At 42.2% G+C, this 19,153-nt stretch overlaps 1 pseudogene; it reads right to left on the bottom strand.

The window, feature by feature from the left end:
- Positions 1–4,223: 4,223 nt before the first annotated feature.
- On the bottom strand, positions 4,224–18,455 carry LOC138766080 (cytochrome P450 2G1-like; annotated as a pseudogene).
- Positions 18,456–19,153: the final 698 nt, after the last annotated feature.

Genomic DNA, 19,153 nt, shown 5'->3' with positions numbered 1-19,153 from the left:
GTGATCCTGGTTGTATCTGTACTGTGTCCTTCTGTATTTATACAATGCCAGGTACAGGGCAACAATCCAACAAGGGATCGATAAGAACAGGCTGGACATGTTTTAGAGGGCAGAGTTATAGCTGTATTGCATAATGAATTGTAAATACCATAATAACAAGCAATTAACCTATTAATGACCTATACTGCACTTTAGAACTAGCCAATATTTTAATTAACTAATTAATAGTAGAACAAACAATTGCTCAATACTTGAGGATTTTTTTTTTTTTACAACACTCATTTCATATATTTTTTAACATTTTTTTTTGGCCAAATTTATTTATTTTCTGTTTTTTAACTTTTTTTGTAGTTTCCTTTTTTTTTAGTTTCTTTAGGAGCTAGACAATGTGAGTACTTGACTGTTGGTACCATACATTGCAATATTTTTTAGATTGCAGGACATTATGCTTATCTGTGTTAGGGCCCTATTACACCAACAGGGTATCTGACCGATTTTTTTAAGCCAAAGCCAAGAACAGACTACGAACAGGGAACAAGTAATAAAGGAAAAACTGAGATTTCTCCTGTTTTCAAATCCATTCCTGGCTTTGGCTTAAAAAAATCTGTCAGATAATCTTTTGGTGTAATAGTGCCCTAAGGGTACATTATTTCCTACAGTACCAGCACAGTCTCCCCACAGTCAGGTTTTTTATGTCGTTTTTTTTTAGGGGCTACATTTTCTCACTCTCTAGTGGCTCACTTCAGGCTTTCTGTGGGGTCTGTGGGGAAATACCATATAATAAAAACTGTGCCACTATGAGGTGGTCAATGTACAAATGATGTGATGCACATAATCCCTATAGTGGCTGCCACATGAAGGTGTAATTTTGCCCAAATGTGGGCAAATATAGCCATCCACTATCCAAGTCTAACCTTAAAAACGTACCCAAATTCTGCTCCCCCTAAACCACTTGTACCTTCGGATAGCTGCTTTTAATACAGGATCCGTCCTGGGGTCCGTTCAGCAGGTGATGCAGTTATTGTCCTAAGAAAACAACCTTTAAACTTGCAGCCCTGCGTCAAACTGACGTGGCCTAGAGTGTCTGTGCCCAAGGCCTGTGACACATCTCTTTACCCCCTTCCCACCCTCCTCATCATTAGGAACACCCCCAGGCAGGATTTCTCCTAATCATTACTTGTCTGAACACTGCGCATACGCCTTATGAATCCAGCACACGTACAAAGTTCAGACAAGTGATGATTAGGAGAACTCCTTCCTAGGGGCATTCCTAATGATGAAGAGGGCAGGGAGGAGGGACAGAGGTGTCGCAGGCCTAGAGCACAGACACTCTAGGCCACACCAATTTGACACAGGGCTACAAGTTTAAGGGTATAAACCCACACACCGTATGCACAGCAGATATGCAACGTATACGCAGCAGATTTGTTGGTACAGATTTGATGCTGTGTTCAGTTACTTAGATCTAATCTGCTGCGAGTTTGCTGCGAGTTTGCTGCGAGTTTGCTGCGTATCGCAGCAGTAAATACGCTGCATATACGGTGTGTGGGTTTATACCCTAAAAGTGTTTTAGGACAATAACTGCATCACCTGCTGAACGGACCCCAGGACAGATCTTGGATTAAAAGCAGCTATCCGAAGGTACAAGCGGTTTTGGGGGGACAGATTGTGGGTACACGCTTTAAGCCAGGTCAGAAGGTATCAGGCAGAGATGACAGCAAGCTGCCAGGAAGTTATCCAGGGTCCTGGAAAACCAGCTGCAGGAGAGGTGACAATTCCTCTTTAAGAACCAGCAAGGGATTTCCAGCAAGGGTATATGAGTGACTCACATTTCTTCAGTCCTTTATTATTTCTTTGGATCACCTATCAGCCTCCAACAATATATCTATTTTTTTCTTAGAAACAGCACCACTCCCATTTACAAGCCTAATCCAGTATTTTTTCAATGCATTTGGCCAGTCAGGCAATCATGGGACTAATCAGCTGCTATGGTAGGAAAACACGGAAGGTTTCTGAATTGTGCATCAGGCAAAATGGAATTATGCATTTCTATTCTTCAAATATGTCTTTTGTGACTTACTTTCCTCCGTATAAAATAAAAGAGATTTCTTACAAGGCCTTGAACTCATTTGCATTGGACACAGGAAACTCTAACGTAATTTCAGAAAGATTTGCCTGGAAGATGACACTGCAATGGAACTTTATTTGTAAATCAATGTGTCCGCTAACGTCTTTTATAAATCAATTTATAATTTAAACCAAGAGCAATCGAGATGCTGAATTAGTACCCGACCTTTAGAGGTTAGTCAGCTTGTATTTGCACACGAGGTGAACAAAGAACATAAAGTAAGTCCAACAGATACAGAGGAACCCCAGCCATACTGTCTGAGGTTCCTCTGTATCCAATGACTTACGTTATTCTACTTTATGTAATGTCTGGCAGATTTTTTTTGTATCCCAGACTGAAGTAAGCAGAATTATATGTGTATTACCTTTCCAGACTTCACTTACTGTGCTATTGTTAGGCTGCATATATTTTTTTATGCAGTTTTATCTGTCAGGAGATGTAAAAAGGGATTATTGACAAGAGGTTTTATACCCATTAGCTCATTTTTTGGGGGGTTATTGTCGTATTCTTTTGGTATTATTCATTGGATACAAGGCTTTTGCCCCCTCTTTTAAGTGTATTTTTTCTGTTGTCATTAGGCTCCACTGCTATTTATGTCTGCCTTGCAGATAATGTGTGTTTTTCATACTTTTTTACCAATCTTGAATAAAATTATCTATTTTCCTATACATAATTTATCTTCTTTGGTTGTGTGTTTTGTAGGAGTGGGATTTTTGGTTTATACCTCTTTGGGTCATATAGGCCATTCATTATTATGTGGTTTATCCAAAACGTGAGGTATGGCATTTTTTTTCTGCAAACTGTGTTTCTCTTTCATAGAGTTCAATGGAATTTCTCCTGTTCATCTCATCGTGGTAAATACTTGTGATCAAAGTATTTTAGGAGTGATACCTTTATTGGCCAACAAAAAATTGTAAGAGCTGTGAGCTTTCGGGATTCATACTATACGTTTTTCTCCTTCCTGTTCATCCCAAAAGGCAAAGAAAAAAAAAAGTAAAATGAATAAATAAGTCAAAAACACCGGGGGGCCAAAGAAATCTTTGTTAGTTTTTCAGCTGTTTTTTTTTTTAGAGACCATAAAAATGCCCAAAAAAAAATCTGTGTGTGAAGCTACACTTTTTGCAAACAGTTTTTGAACCCTTTTTATTTTATCAGTATTGTAGGTGAAGTCTCTTAAATGTGGTCTCAATATGTTCAATCTCCCTCTTTCTACTAGCTATGCAGCCCACCATTCAATTATGTTTAGCTACTGTACCCTTGACTCATTTTGGGGCCGTCAGACATCCCTACACCTAAATCATTCTCTTTTGAAGTGTTTACTAACACAGAATTACCAATACATTATTCAGATTTATATTCCCCAACTACTTTATTTCACATTTGGAAACATTACTTGGAAACAGTGCAAGCGATTTTAAGAAACTCTGTAATAGGTTTGTTGCAAAGTGAAGACTGCTTCCATTTTAACCTATAGAGGGGGCCAAGGGGGCCAAGGGGGATGAGTGAGCAAGAAGAGTAGAGAAAAAGCCCTGCAGTTTGTCTCTACTGACACATAAAACGCTGGATTCACAGGTCAGAGGATCTTGGTGAGATTCACAGATCAGAGGAACTTGAGATTGAGGAAGATTGCTGGATGGTATGCTGTGCTGGGCTGCCTTTTCTCCTCTCCATGCTCACTCATTCCCCTGGGCCTCTGAAAAACTCCATAGAGCATAATGGACAGAAAAGATGAAAACTATGACACCCCCCCCCCCACACACACACACTAGATACATTATTCTGGCGGTCTTTAACTATCTTCGCTGAACAGCGTCCGCAAGTAACAGCAGTTTATACAATGTAATATGTAGCGGTGGCCGTACATCACATTGAAGTGAAAGGCTAATTGATTTGCGGGCACACTGGATGGTGCCCACAAATCAATAGCAAAAGAAAAAGAACGTTCCGGCAGCCGATACAGAGGTATCGGCCGCAGGAACAGGCTCAGTTACAAAAATGTATCATACCAGCCTTAAAAAAAAATCACAAAAAACTACAACAGAATAATATAGAACAAGAGACACTGTACAATCTAATGCTTTTATTATATACAATAATTACAGGAACTGAGAATTATAATATATTAGGCTATGTTCACACTACGTATATGTCCGGCCGCATATTTTCGCGTCCGGACATATACGTGTTAAACTCCGGCCGGGAATTTACGCAAGTTGTGGCTGGCTACGTACGGTCCACGAACTTACGCCCGTAGTCTACTTATGCTTCCCGAGCGCCCTACGTAGCGATCTGACAGCGGTCTTTTACTTGGAAAACTTCGCCTAGCCCCGGACACCCCACAGAACCTTTTGGATCGGCAAAGAAAAGTGGAAAAATGAAGAAATCGCCACTACGTACGGGACCGCATGTTACGCTACTCGCATAAGTTATGGCATTTTCGTCCTCAAACAATGGTCTGGTTCATTTTTTACGGCTCCGCGTACGATCCGGGCGTAAGTTCGTACGTAGTGTGAACTGTGCAGCCGTACATCGTATACTTTCCATTGTATGCAAACTACGTAAATCTCCGGCCGCTTATTCACGGCACGTGCTACGTCCGGAGACTTACGTAGTGTGAACATAGCCTTACAGTGTCATTTGATACCAGAATTACCAATACAAAAACCGAAATAAAAAATATGAGATCTCCTATTGTCTTTATACATTTAGGGCCTGTTCACACTGAACAAATTCAGCAAGATCTCCGCCACCGAATCCCGCCTGACCCAGAGTCAAACCGCGTCTCTATGCGAGGGCTCGCATGCCTTTGCTCAAAGAATTGACGTATCAATTCTTTGAGTGGAGGGCCGTTGAGAGTGGAGGCGCACAAGCCCTCCCATAAAGACACTCTTTGACACTGGGATTCTGTGGCGGAATTAAGCCGAATTTGCTCAGTGTGAACTGGACCTTACAGTCACTATCCTTAAAGAAATAGAGTAGCATTCCAATTTTGTAAATCATAGAACTTCTTGGTTTCCAATATTCAAGGCTCTGGCCCCAACTCATAGACGAGGAATGGCTTTTATCTGGTATGAACAGGGTCTTGAAGCATTGGTGTTGGGCTCTGGTTTTATGCTCAGATTCTTTCTGTCTACAGTGGGCTCCAAGGTAAACTTTTGCAGTATAGCGGTTAGAAAAAGGAAGATCTCCATGCGAGCCAGACCTTCTCCCAAACATGATCGTTTTCCTGAGAAAACAGAATGAGCATATAAAAAAGTCAAACTAAGCTTTGAGGGGTTGTTTGAAATCCCTATGTACAAGCCAAAGCAAATAGTGGCTAAGATGGGCACTAAGTAATGCTTCATTTTCCCTGCGGCACCGAAGGAGAATTGAATACTTGCTAACGGATTCTATTTTTTTAAGCAACCTTAAGCGATCGCTGAGAAGAGTCTTCCTACTACAGACAATAGCTCAGGCTTGCTGTTGGATCCTGCACAAATGTCGCACATTCTCCATCTCTAGCTATGATTCAATATGGAAACTGTGGGCCGTGATCTAACTTGATGTATAGACAAAAAACAAAAGGTGCAACAGCAACCCACAGGTGTAAGGGCCTACCGTATATACTCCTCCCAGCGTACACACGGTAAACACCTACTCTGTAGATATTAAAAATTAAAATATAAATTTTTAGAAAAGTGAGGATCTTAGCAAACTATTTGATCAAACAGAGTGTACCATGTCGCCAGCGTTAAGGCGTCCTCGAGACATGGACCCTACTCTAGCATTTTCACACTAGCAATGGCCTCTCCTGGGCTGAATAAGCCTACAACTGGGCAGATAGGAGCCTTACTTTTCTAAAAAATTATATTTTAATTTTTAATATCTACAGAGTAGGTGTTTACCGTGTGTACGCTGGGAGGAGTATATACGGTAGGCCCTTACACCTGTGGGTTGCTGTTGCACCTTTTGTTTTTTGTCTGTACTTAAGCCACAAGCAGCGTGCAACCTGCAGTGTGAGTCATAGATGTGCTGCCAAAATTTCCCTTTTTCTAATTTGATGTATATGATGGCTGTAACTTATATTATTATAATATCTAAATCATTATGTTGCTATGTCTATTAAATCAGTCCAGATCCACTAGTCATAGCAGATAACCTTTAGAAAGCCATATTTTTTGCTAGTTCGCTACAATGAATTTATAATCACTTACCTACAGAAAATGGCATAAAGGCATCATTTTTCTTAAAGTAACCTTCTTCAGTAAGAAAGCGTCCAGGATCAAACTCATCTGGGTTCTTGAATTGCTTGGGGTCTTTTAGGACTGAAGTCAGGACCGGAAACACCAAGGTGCCCTGAAAATAAATGTATGAAATATGTCAAGCTACAAAAGTCAGGTGTGAATGGTAGGTGATAGAAAGACCAGACCCAAACATTGAGAAGATAAGCACATCATTTCTTGGCCTGGGATATTCCTGAAGTTAGTGAAGCATTGCTTACAGAATAATTAGAGATAATAGATGTATAAGGAATACATACAGTAATGTAAATATTGCCCTTTAAGTTCATAATAAAATAATAAACTAACGTTTTTGCATGATTAAAAGATTTACAGGGTTAAATGATCAGGAAAATGATTTTTTAACTGATTATAAGCTTGACAAACACATATTTAAAGACAGTTACCATATAGGAAACATGTATAGAGGAATTATCTCAAATTGTGTATGTATTCTTTACCTTATCTCTGTCTCCATTGTTGACTTCTTATCTTATCAAACATCTGGTTTTACTTGTCTACTAGATATTTTATGAATGTGTTCGGACGTCTAAAGCCTCTATTACACGTGGCGATCTCCTGTGTCCCAGCTAATCCCAGCTAAAGATAATAACTAGAGATGAGCAAATACGATTCAATCGAGATGGTATTCGATCGAATGTTGCAGTATTTGAAAGATTCGAATTCAATCGAACAGTGTGGCGAATATGCGGGAAACATTTGAAAGCCCTCTCATCGCAGTTGGCGACCTCAAATCTTTAATACTTGACTTCCACTTCTTGACCGCAGATGCGCTTTCAACCTAGCCAGGGAAAGATCTTGGAGCTGGGAGAGATAGGTTTTAGTAGCGTGTTGGTCAGGCAGGCTTACTACTGAACCCAAAAGTCCTTTTCAAGGCTAAGATCCAGCAAAAAAGTCATCTCTGAATCCAAAGCACTTCTCAGTGCTAAGAAATAGATGATAACAGCAGCAGCATCAGGAGGTGTATTAATTCCAGTACCCTGTGTGTACAAGTGACTCATAGTGTCATTGTTGTAGGCCACTAAGGGCACGTTATACATACTGTTCCAGTAGCCCACTAAGGGCACCTGATATATACTGTTCCAGTAGGCCAGAAAAAGGCACGTGATACATACTGTTCCAGTAGCCCACCAAGGGCACGTGATACATATTGTTCCAGAAGCCGACCAAGGGCACGTGATACATATTGTTCCAGAAGCCCACTAAGGGCACGTTATACATACTGTTCCAAAAGCCCACTAAGGGCAAGTTATACATACTGTTCCAGTAGCCCAGTAAAGGCACGTTATACATACTGTTCCAGTAGCCCAGTAAAGGCACCTGATACATACTGTTCCAGTAGCCCACTAGGGGCACGTAATACATACTGTTCCAGTAACGTTTGTACAGCATGACGCGTGATACGCGCGAATAACATGACGCTCTACGGACGCACATTGGAATCATGTATGTAACGCTGCGCAAGAAATACGAACGAAATGTGTGAACATTGCCGTAAACGTTTGCAAAGCATTCACAAATATTTTTCTTCGCAACTGCGGTGAGTGGCATTATAATGCGATTTTGGAGTGTTGGGTGCACCCAGGCATGATCCCCCCAATGTCTCAGTGTCATTCCGGAGATGTTGGCATCGTTTAGGGAGGTTTCATGGGGGACTTGGTGACCTCCAAGTGGTCGAATTTGGATTTCCAAGTGCCGCAAAATTTTTCCCCCTAGACTATAATGGGATCGAATATTCGTTCGAATAGTCAAATCTCGGTGCCTATTCACTTCGAATTCTCGAAAGTCAAATATTTCACTACTCGCTCATCTGTCATTATAACCTGTGAATTGTTAAACCATTCAAGAGGTTGAGAAGATCAGCATACAATACCTTAGGCATGTGATATCCTCTGAAGGTCGTGTCCTTACTGATAGCATGAGGAACTCCTAAAGGGACAATATCACCAAATCTCTGGATCTCATGGATTACAGCTTCTGTATAGGGCATTTTAGCTCTATCTTCTATTGATGGACAGCGGTCTCTGCCTATTATATTGTCAATCTCTTTGTGGATCTTTTCTGAAATGTAGGCAAACAGAACAAAGGACAACGTTTTTAATCTAGTATTATAATTAGAGATCAACTTTTGAGATGCAAACTTTTCAAACGTTCAGTTCAGCAGGTTCACCGTACTTTATTGTAAAGTTCGGGTTCATCCTGAACTGCACTAAAACCGATAGACGATTGCAGGCATTTAGCTATTTTACTACGATCTGCTGTCCTATCCCAGTCAGTCAGTGATTGGCTGAGTAGGCTGTCACTTTTATCTTTAGAACCATTTGCAAAGTTGCAAAATTCCAAATGAATCTGGATTTGGGAGGCTTTGCTCGCTCGATTCTAATTACAATTAGAGATGAGTGAATTTACTGTAAATTCAGGTTTACAAAACCCAAATACTCTGTTTTTGACTCTCGGTGGCTGGAGAAGATGGATGCAGCCCTATGGGTGCATCAAAAACATGGATACAGCCTATGGGCTATATCCTTTTTGACAAATGACAAAGAGGTGGATCCTAGAGCTTCAGTGCCCTAGGCCTGCCACATCTCCCTGCCCATCCCACCTGCCCCTCTTCAGTTTAGCAACATCCCCCAGCCTTGATTCTCTGATGCCCTTTTTTTTTCAAAATTCCCACATCGGCGCCATAGACAAGAAAGCGGCACAAGGGCACTGATGTCTGAAGTCCTCCCCCACCACCTCGGGGTCAGTTCAGCTGCACTATCTTCAGAGGAGTTCAGAGCTGTCATATGCACAGTGAGAGGTACTGGGCTATGGATGTCACTAGAGATGAGCAAATCTGCCGAGGTTCGGGTTCGTATGAACCTGAACTCTCGGCTTCTGACTGCCACTGTCTGCCCGCTCCGTGGAGAGGGTGGATACAGCCCGAGGACCGCCTGGAAAACTGGGATACAGCCAAAGACTATGACTGTATCCCAGTTTTCCAGGCCATCCTCTGGCTGTATCCACCCTCTTCACGGAGGGGGCAGACAGCGGGAAACAAAAGCCAATAGTTCAGGTTCATACGAACCCGAACCTCGGCAGGTTTGCTCATCTCTAGATGTCACCCCCTATAGCTATGATCCTATGTAGAAGCATGTTCCATTTACAAATTTAGGCTGCGTTCACACTACGTATATTTCAGTCAGTATTGCAACCAAAACCAGGAGTGGATTAAAAACACAGAAAGGATCTGTTCACACAATGTTGAAATTAAGTGGATGGCCGCCATATAACAGTAAATAACTGCCATTATTTCAATATAACAGCCGTTGTTCTAAAATAACAGCAAATATTTGCCATTAAATGGCGGCCATCCACTCAATTTCAACATTGTGTGAACAGATCCTTTCTGTGTTTTTAATCCACTCCTGGTTTTGGTTGCAATACTGACTGAAATATACTGACTGAAATATACACATACTGACTGAAATATACGTAGTGTGAACGCAGCCTAAAAAGGAAAGAAAAGTTTACCTTGTATTTCTGGATATTTCATGAGTATAAGAAAACCATATCGCAATGTCAAACTTGTAGTCTCTGTTCCAGCAAAGAATAAGTCTAGTATTGCTGCTTCTAGATTTTCCTCATGAAATTCTGTGTTTTGATTCTTTTTTTCCTGGAAAATTTCAGTTTATAAATATTTTTATTAGCATAAATTGTCAAATAGATAAATACATACTGTATACTACATAGGTGTTAAAAGAAGAGCGAATAAAAAGGGGATAAATTAAAATTGATGAACAGTGTGTGACAGGAAACCTCACAGAGCCTGTTGGTTGAGTATATATGCCTTATTTTATATGTATTTGCACTCTGAGGCTATGCTAACACACAGTATTTTAGACCATATTTTAGCCTTTTTTTTAGATTTCTTATGCTGTTATATTAAAATATTCTTAAAGAGGATGTACCACCGGGTACATCCTCTTGAATTTAACACTCCGATAGAACGGCGCCGTCATGGGGAAGCCGGTGCCGCGGTCCCTCCCACTGGGGGCGGGCTGGCCTTCTCCCTGGCCGAATACATTAAGAGGCACATACCTCTTAGTCAATTCGGACAACGGGGCACCGAATTTTGCACCCAGTCTACCAAATCTACACCTGCTTCTAGCAGGCGTGAATCATAATAAATGAGGAGCTGGAGGAGGCCACGCCTTGTATTTTATACAAAATGTTCACCATACATAGACATATACATTCAATAAAGTGAAGATGGCATTCTGGTACCTCAAACATACTGCCAATCTGCTTCTCGCAACTTTGGAAGCACTTATTGAATCCTAGAATCTTTTTTTTTATTTGCACAAGAAGCGGCATGCATTTGTATAAAATGTAATGTATTTTATTTAATTTTCAAATGTATTTATTATTAATTATTTAAATTGTTTTATTAAAGGAAAAGTCAAGCGATTGCTTAAAATCCTGCAACCGGCCAGGGGAAGTAAGTACTTACCTCTCCTCATGCCTGTGGTGAGCATTGGGACTGGCCTCCGGACCCCTGGCGGAAGTAATTTTCCTGCAAGTTGTGATGACGTCACAACTCGGGTAAAATGCCTGTCCCGGCTGCAGAACTGGCCTCTCAGCCAATCAGTGACTGGAGCGGTGACCCGTCCGAGTAACTGACTAACTGGGCCGCCAGTCCATCAGCTGGGTGGACTGTCCTGGAGCCTGGCGGGGGTCCCGCTGCTTATAGTGGGCACGGGATTGGTAAGTTTCTATTTGTAATTAATTTTCCACTTGCAAGATTTTAGCAATCGCTGGACTTTTTATTACAACACAGCTTTCAATGTGTACAAAGTAAACGGTAGGTCACAAAGCTAACCAGTACATTGGCAGGCGATACCTGTGTACACAGATGAAATCAAGGTGGATATTTAAAGGGGTAGTCCAGCAAGGGGGGGGGGGGACTTTTTTGCTGGGACCGGGGAGGTGGTGGACGAGGGAAAAGACGTCCAGTCACCTCCCCAATTCGCATCGCGGTGATCCGATGCCCAGTTCCCAACCACTTCCAGGTGTCTGACGCGGGCCCAAGACATGACGTCTCAGGTCCGCTCAGCCACTCAGTGACAGAGGCGGGATCTGAGCAGACTTAAAATGGATCACGCCTCCTTCACTGAGTGGCTGAGCGTACCTGAAACGTCAGGTTTCGGGCCTGCGTCAGACCCCCGGAAGCGGCCGGGAACCGGGCGCCGGAGCACCGCAATGCAGGACCCACCGCTGGAACTGGGGAGGTGAGTGGACGTCTTTTCCCTCGGCCACCTTCTCCCCGTTCCCAGCAAAAAAAGTCATCCCCCCCCCCGCTGGAGTACCCCTTTAAGCTTTGCTTGCCTTGATTGTAAAACTGTCTCTACATTTGGATTAGTCATGTTGTTTAGTACACTGTTATTTAGTTACCTCATTGTATGGCCTTATTACTGCATCCCACTAGGTAGGACATACGATGCAGGGTGCACCATGTGGGTATTTTTAACACTGACGCCAACTGTGCAGCAAGCTAATCACTGCACCAGACTCAAGAACATAGGATAAACTTGTGGAAGCATTCATGCCAGTGTGACCAGTAAAACAGCATCCATGACTGGCAAAGAACCACAAGCCTTGGGCCACTAGCATTCTCCCCTTCAACAACATTTGGTCATCCTCCATGTATGTAATTGTAAATTGAATTGTAAAGTGCTGCAGAATCTGTTGGCGCTATATAAATAAAAATTATTATTATTATTATTATTATTAATAATATTATTATTATGTAATCCCCAAAGGTCTCCAAATCTAATGATATCTACAATCCCACCTCTTCCATCTTTATAAGAAAGCAATCTATGAAGTCACGAGGGCAGTTCTCATCCAAGGTGGCTTTGTGGGTGGTCACCATCTCCTTGATAAATTGTTTCAGATTATTAAGAAGTGTAAAGATCTTCTGATGGGGCCCAGGAATGTAGGGCGCTATGGTTGGGAACAGGTGAAGCACCTAATTAAAAAGAGAAAAATAGAAAACATAACATATATTTGTTTGTGAAGTATCAAATATATCTATAGTATTTACCTAAACCTTTTAATAACTAAGCTAAAACCTTTTAAAAAATATACGTTTTCATACTGCTTTAGGCTATGTTCACACTACGTATATGTCCGGCCAGACATATACGTGTTAAACTCCGGCCGGGGATTTACGTAAGTTGCGGCCGGCTACGTACGGTCTGCGAACTTACGCCCGTAGTCTACTTAAGCTTCCTACGTCTGACAGCGATCTGACAGCGGTCTTTTAGTAGGAAATCTTCGCCTAGCCCCGGACACCCCACAGAACCTTTTGGATCGGCAAAGAAAAGTGCAAAAATGAAGAAATCACCACTACGTACGGGACTGCATGTTACGCTACGGGCGTAAGTTACGGCATTTTTGTCCTCAAACAAGGGTCTGGTTCATTTTTTATGGTGCCGCGTACGATCCTGGCATAAGTTCTTACATAGTGTGAACTGTGCAGCCATAGATCGTATACTTTCCATTGTACGCAAACTACGTAAATCTCCGGCCGCTTATTCACGGAACGCGCTACGTCCGGAAACTTACGTAGTGTGAACATAGCCTTAATGTAAATAAAAAATAGGCAGTTTTGTTAAATAACTATTCTCTTTTTTTTTTGTATCAACAGCTCCTTTAACGTACTGTATGTTTCCAGGGTTACAGACTACAAAAAAAAAGTGTAGTCTGATACTGCAGTCATGATTCTTAGCTTCTACAGTTCTTGTTAAATTACGTTTTACAAGACTGTATGTACTGTATGTCTTATGTATGCTAGTAAGAAAAAGAGGAAATATACAATATAGTATAATTGTACCCATACACATTATAGATATGTTGTGTTACTTACCTGTCCTGACCTTGAGTTAAACAGCTCAAAGATATCATTTATATATTTCAAGAGAGTCAAAAAGTTTTGGTCTTCATAGTCAAATCTTTCACCAAACACAACTGAGCAAATGACATTGGAAACAGCTTGTCGCAATTATATATACTGGGTTGATTGGAGAATCTATTAATATAAACAGGAAGTCAGAAGACAGGAAGTCAATGTTTTAACTATATAATATAATACAGATATTGCAAAATGATAAAGATTACTATACTGGGTGTTTGTATTAATTTTACAGGATCTGTCAATGACTTAGTGTACATTTCATTACGGTCAGCTTTAAAGTGTCACTGTCGTGAATTTTTTTTTGCAGAAATCAATAGCACAGGCGATTTTAAGAAACTTTGTAATTGGGTTTATTAGCCGAAAAATGAATTTTTATCATGAAAAAAGCAGTTTGAAGCTCTCCCTCTGTTTTCATTGTTCTCCTATGGAGAAAGAAAAATAAGAAACCAAAACAGGACAACAAAGAGTTAATTAAAAGCTACAACACGGGCTCTCTCCTCTGACAGTCACCACTGAGCTATCTGACCTCTGAATAGCCCTCTGAATAGCTCCCCCTGCTGAGGAATCCTTTGTTCTATGTTTTCTGCTGTTGACATTTCTGCTCCGTCTCTTTTCCCCCCTCCCCTCTTCATAGAACAAACAAGATGCGTCTGATTGAGATGTCCTGATTCTGAGCAGTGAATGACAGAAAGGAGAGGGGGGGGGGAGGCTGGGGAAAGGCTTTTTAAATGCAGATAAAAGCATATTTGCCTAATAAACCCAATCACAAAGTTTCTTAAAATTGCCGGGACTATTGATTTCTGCAAAGAAAAATTTTCACGACACTGACTCTTTAAAGTCTAAAATGTTGGGAAAAGAAGAATTCCACAAACTGAGCATCCATGTTCACAGGTAACTCTTTAGAGATGGTTTTTGGTTAACAGCTATATAAACTATATGGCCAGTCTGTTACTATGAAAAAAATATTTTCATCACCCACCTTTGTCCTTCGTAAATTTTTCAGCGAGACATCTTGCTTCTTCCTGAATTCTTTCTTCAATGCTCCTTTTTCCCATTCCAAAATTTCTCAATGTTGTTAGAGAAAATCGACGAAGCATTTTCCACCTTTCTCCATTGCTGGCAATGACCCCTGTCAGTTTATGCATGCAGTTAAAGTGGTTGATCAAGATTAGATTTGTTTTTCTAAAAATAGCTCCACACATGCTCATAGGTGACAGCTCAGCACTACTACTTCATCACCAAACACAATTCATAAACTGGTTCAACATTGTTTGTGGTACCAAAGTTGTTCTAATCCTTGCTAGTTTCATATACACCAATGGCCGCTGCAATCTCATGCCTGGTCCCTAACACAGCTCCTCATCTCTTTCCTTGATTTTAGTTTTCTTTCTCATGTACACCTGTCACAAAAGCTCCTTACTCCAGGTTAAGTGGTGATGTAGCGCACTCTAATTCACTTCACCACTAGATGTCAGTGTTTTATATGTATGCTGTTATGTATTGTACAGCGGAAGTTAGCAAAGGGTTGCTGTTTTCTGTGTACCATGTGTTTTGCTGACCTATAGGAGATGCTCTTTACTTCTAGCCTATCACTCTTCTTCTTTCTTTTGCACACACTCCTTTCCACCACTCACAGAGTACCTTACTTAGCCCTTGTAGGAAGTTACTTTGTGGGAGGAGGTGTAGCGCCAGTTCTTACCCAGGTTCTCGTGGGAGAAGGACACAAAGAGCAGACATCCCTGTCATAGCCAATCCAGGGCCTGGCTCTGCCAGGACCCTTGTCTGGGACAAGACAGTGTGTTTAGTGAGTTAAGTGTAAAACACGTGTGTATGCAGTGGCAACTAAAGATGTTCAGCTTTTTCAGTATTCCTACTATATCTTTTATGAAGTGCTAGACACTACAGAGTCGGGGATAATCCCTGAACCAGTCTAAAAGGTGCACGGCGGTATCCTGATATACAAGAGGAACTAGCCTGGATAGGACAAAGCTACCAGAGGGTGTATGTATCCTATCTTACAGTGCAGGTTCGGAAACTCAGCTTTACCCAGATAATTAAGACTGGGGCTTGTATTACCCTATTAGGACGAGCCCATCGACACTGTAGGGCAGAAGGTGGTCAGACTATAGTCTATACATGGATACAAGTACTTCTCACTCTCAAGTATTCTCTTAAGTTCCGGCAGAGTACATTACTATTTTGGGTTGGGACTCTTTTGACAAACTCTTCTCCTCTACGCTGCTCTACTCTACTTTCAACTCTTCCAGCACCGCTACAACTACCTCTACTCTACTCTACTTCTTTAAGTATCCCCTGAGCACAGACAAGTTTAAACACTACAATCCATGTAAAGATTTATTTATTTGCTGCCAAAGTGTTTTGTACTATCAAGATACTGTACAGTAAAGCTTTTCTATTTTTATATATCTGGGACTTAGTCATCTTTTCCTCCGCACCAGCACCTATACACACTAGCCGCACACCTTGGGTTGTTTTTCCCCTTTCTGCGGGTGGCAATACCGATAGTCCGGGTGGGTCAATTTCCACTCAGAACTACCAGGACAAGAGCCCAAGGGACCCATCACAACCCGGAAGGTCACCGACCATTTCTGGGGAACACAGTCAGCCACTATACAAAGCAGGTACCAAAATCACACCTGTGTGCTGGACTAGCACTAGTGTCACAACACTTGCATCTTTGACTGAGCTGTCACAACCACAACCACATCATCACGTGGTGCACCACACTAGTATGGCTCTCTCTGTTTTTATTGGTCCCCAGAATGGCTCCTCTCTCTAATGTATCATGATTTGGATTGTGTCTTTCCAGTTTTTCCTGCCTTCCTCCTCCCCTCTACTTGGTTATCCAGAATTCCCTCCTTAATGTTCCTTTTAGGCTTTTACTCCTAACTTTTGCATCCAGATGAATTAGAGCATAGGTTCCTACTGAAAATGCTCAAAAAATTGGTCTTTGGTTGGATAAGGTAGAGGCTGCTTATAGACAGATAGCTTCTATAGACTATAATGGGAGGAGAATAAGTCATTGAAAGGTGGTCTAGATGGGAGGGGGGGGGGTCCTCTCAAAGGGGTATTCTTTAATTTACATTGAAATCAGTCAGAAAATTAAGAGGTAGACATTTTTTTTTATTAGCTTACCAAAATCCTTAGAAATAAACTCTCATGTTCCTAAGTCTCCTCTATCACTAAATGCGTCGTTGCGGTCTACCAATGCCTCCTTTATTGCATCGTATCCAATCAGCACTATTGTCCGAAGGTTCGCTATGTGGAGGGTGTAGACAGGTCCATATGTCTCACTCAGCTAGAGATAGAATAGGTTGAGAAGTTATATATTACAGGTCTGAGCAGGAAACATACGCTTATAGAAAAGGGGATATCCTGGCTTCCTTTTCTGAGCCCTGAAACTTCAACAGGAGCTTAAAGGGGTATTCCGCCCATAAGCTAAAAAATAAAATGCCCCCAAACCTCTCAAGTCCTACTCACCAAGCCCCCTTGAGTATTTAGAGCCATCTCCCGCCTTTCTAGCTACCACGTTTCCTGGGTTACAATTTTTTAGAAAAACTGGTCTTTATCCAAGATGGTGCTGGCCAGGAAACTACATTTCCCATCAAGCAGCACACCTCTTGTAGAACTTTATAGAAGAGAACAGGTAAGCCTGGCTGCTGTGAAGAGACTCTGTGGTCACATGACCAGACCACATCAATGCAGAGGGAGGGTGTGTTCTGCATCAACCAATCAGGAGGTGTAAATCACGGAGTTAAGCCTGCACAGTGAAGCAGTGTGTCACAAGCAGCTGTATACACTGCTATGCTATTATATACCTTCACTGAACATTATACCATGCACACAATCAGACAGATAGCTAATAAGCAGAGCACTGAGGGCATTTTACATGTTCCTAATTGCTCTGTCATAAGATTGCATGTAAACCTTTCTGCACAGAGGACCTTTTCCCTACGGTGATGTCAGAGGTGGGCGTGGCCTGTTTTTGCAGGGCCAGGCCCACCTCTGATTCACGTGGGTTCCGACTCAGATAGGAGGGGGAAAAGAAGAAGAGGAAGACGGGGTGGACAGCCAGAGGAGGATTTTGATTTACTGAGGTTGTGTGTGTGTGATGCTGGAATACTTCAGAAAGGTTAAATACTATATACTGTATTACCAACTCTTATAGTTTGTGTTTAACTTCTTAATGGAATAAAATAGTGTTTTAATAAAATATACCTTTAAGTCTCAAGTCAGCGGATTGGGAAAGTGCAACTAAAGCCGATTTACCCCTCTGCAATTCACCAGGAACAGGGAAACCATATTGGGAAGGACCCCCACTTCGCTTTAGCCTTCCTAGCTGACATCACTATTCACCTCTAAAGAGACTTTGCAAAACTACTACCTATTTGTGCCACATCTCTTTGTACCTGCTAAAGCAGTGATTCAAAAGGGTACCGGAGTACCCCTTTAATAAATTGTGTGTATGTGGGGTTCTTGTTCCAGGAGACTATTTTGTATATGAACTAGCATAACAATGGCAGATTACATGGGTTTTTCCTATAGTAGTTCAGTACACAATTCCCTCTCTTTAACCAGTGAGTTTGTCAGCAGGTTATAGGCTATTTAGAGTGGTCTATTATAAGCATTGTAATAAAATATTCCCAGCATCTTGTAACTTAAATTCCCTAAGACTTCCCTTTTCTATTACTGGATCATCCACAATCATGAGACATTATAGTAGACACTGTAATATAGACAGCTTCCTAATATGCCTAAGATCACATACAGGTGTACATACCTTAATTAAAGACTGTGGTAGCTCGGTGGGGCTGATCTGAAGGGTATTTCCCAGCAGGGGTAGAGGTGTGGGTCCTGGGGGTAGGTTACTGTATTTTATCTTCCCCCACCATTTAATGAGATATATTACGAGAGTAACGCCAGTGGCCAGGAGAAGCGTTGCTGCAATACTCAGAGCCATATTGTGTCCCTGTGATTCCAGCTCGGAGTGTACTATGTCCTTCTGTATTTAGACATGACCAGGAACAGGGCAACAGTCTAACATGTAATCTATGACAACAGACTGGGTGTGTTCAGAGTGCAGAGCTGCATTGCATAATAATGTACAGAGGCGTAGCTGGGATTCATGAGGCCCCATAGCAAAAAATGTACGGGGCCTCCCCTCCCTCCCCTACACACAACACTATACGCTGAGAATTGGGTTAAAGGTGGGGGGTGAGGAGGTCCGACCATGCTGCTGTTATTAGTAAATAACCTGTGGTTCCTCAGTTGTAGAACAACTACAACTCTCATCATGTCCTTGTAGCTGAAGGCTGAGATACTGTACCTTAGGCCAGGGCCGCACGTGCACCATGTGCCCTCTGGTTAAAGGGGCCCACCCTGAGCAGGGCCAGCCTTTGTTCTGTGCGTCCAGTGCGGCCGCACAGGGCGCCGGCCACCAGCCTGCCAGGGGGCGCCATCGGGATGGGTAACTTACCCATCCATAGCGCCCCCTGTAGGCCCCCCCCCCCCCCCCGCCCCCCTGCCACAGACGTGCTGCGCGCAGGCACCTCTGCCAGGCCCCCAGCGGTGACGTCACTTCCCTGGCGCACCGCTGAGGACCTGGGAGGAGAAAGAGGAGAGAGGCTGCTGCCGCCGCGCTGCAGCAGGGAGAAGAAGCTGCAGACTGAAGATCCAACCTGAGGATGAAGCTGCTGGGAGCGAGGTGACAGGTGAGAATGTGTTTGTTGTTTTTTGACCCCTTCACATGTGGCCACAGGCGGCGGG

Source organism: Dendropsophus ebraccatus, chromosome 10, assembly GCF_027789765.1.
Source record: "Dendropsophus ebraccatus isolate aDenEbr1 chromosome 10, aDenEbr1.pat, whole genome shotgun sequence".
NCBI lineage: Eukaryota > Metazoa > Chordata > Amphibia > Anura > Hylidae > Dendropsophus > Dendropsophus ebraccatus.
The sequence above is the reverse complement of the archived record's forward strand: the minus strand, read 5'-3'. Positions and strand labels throughout refer to the sequence as shown.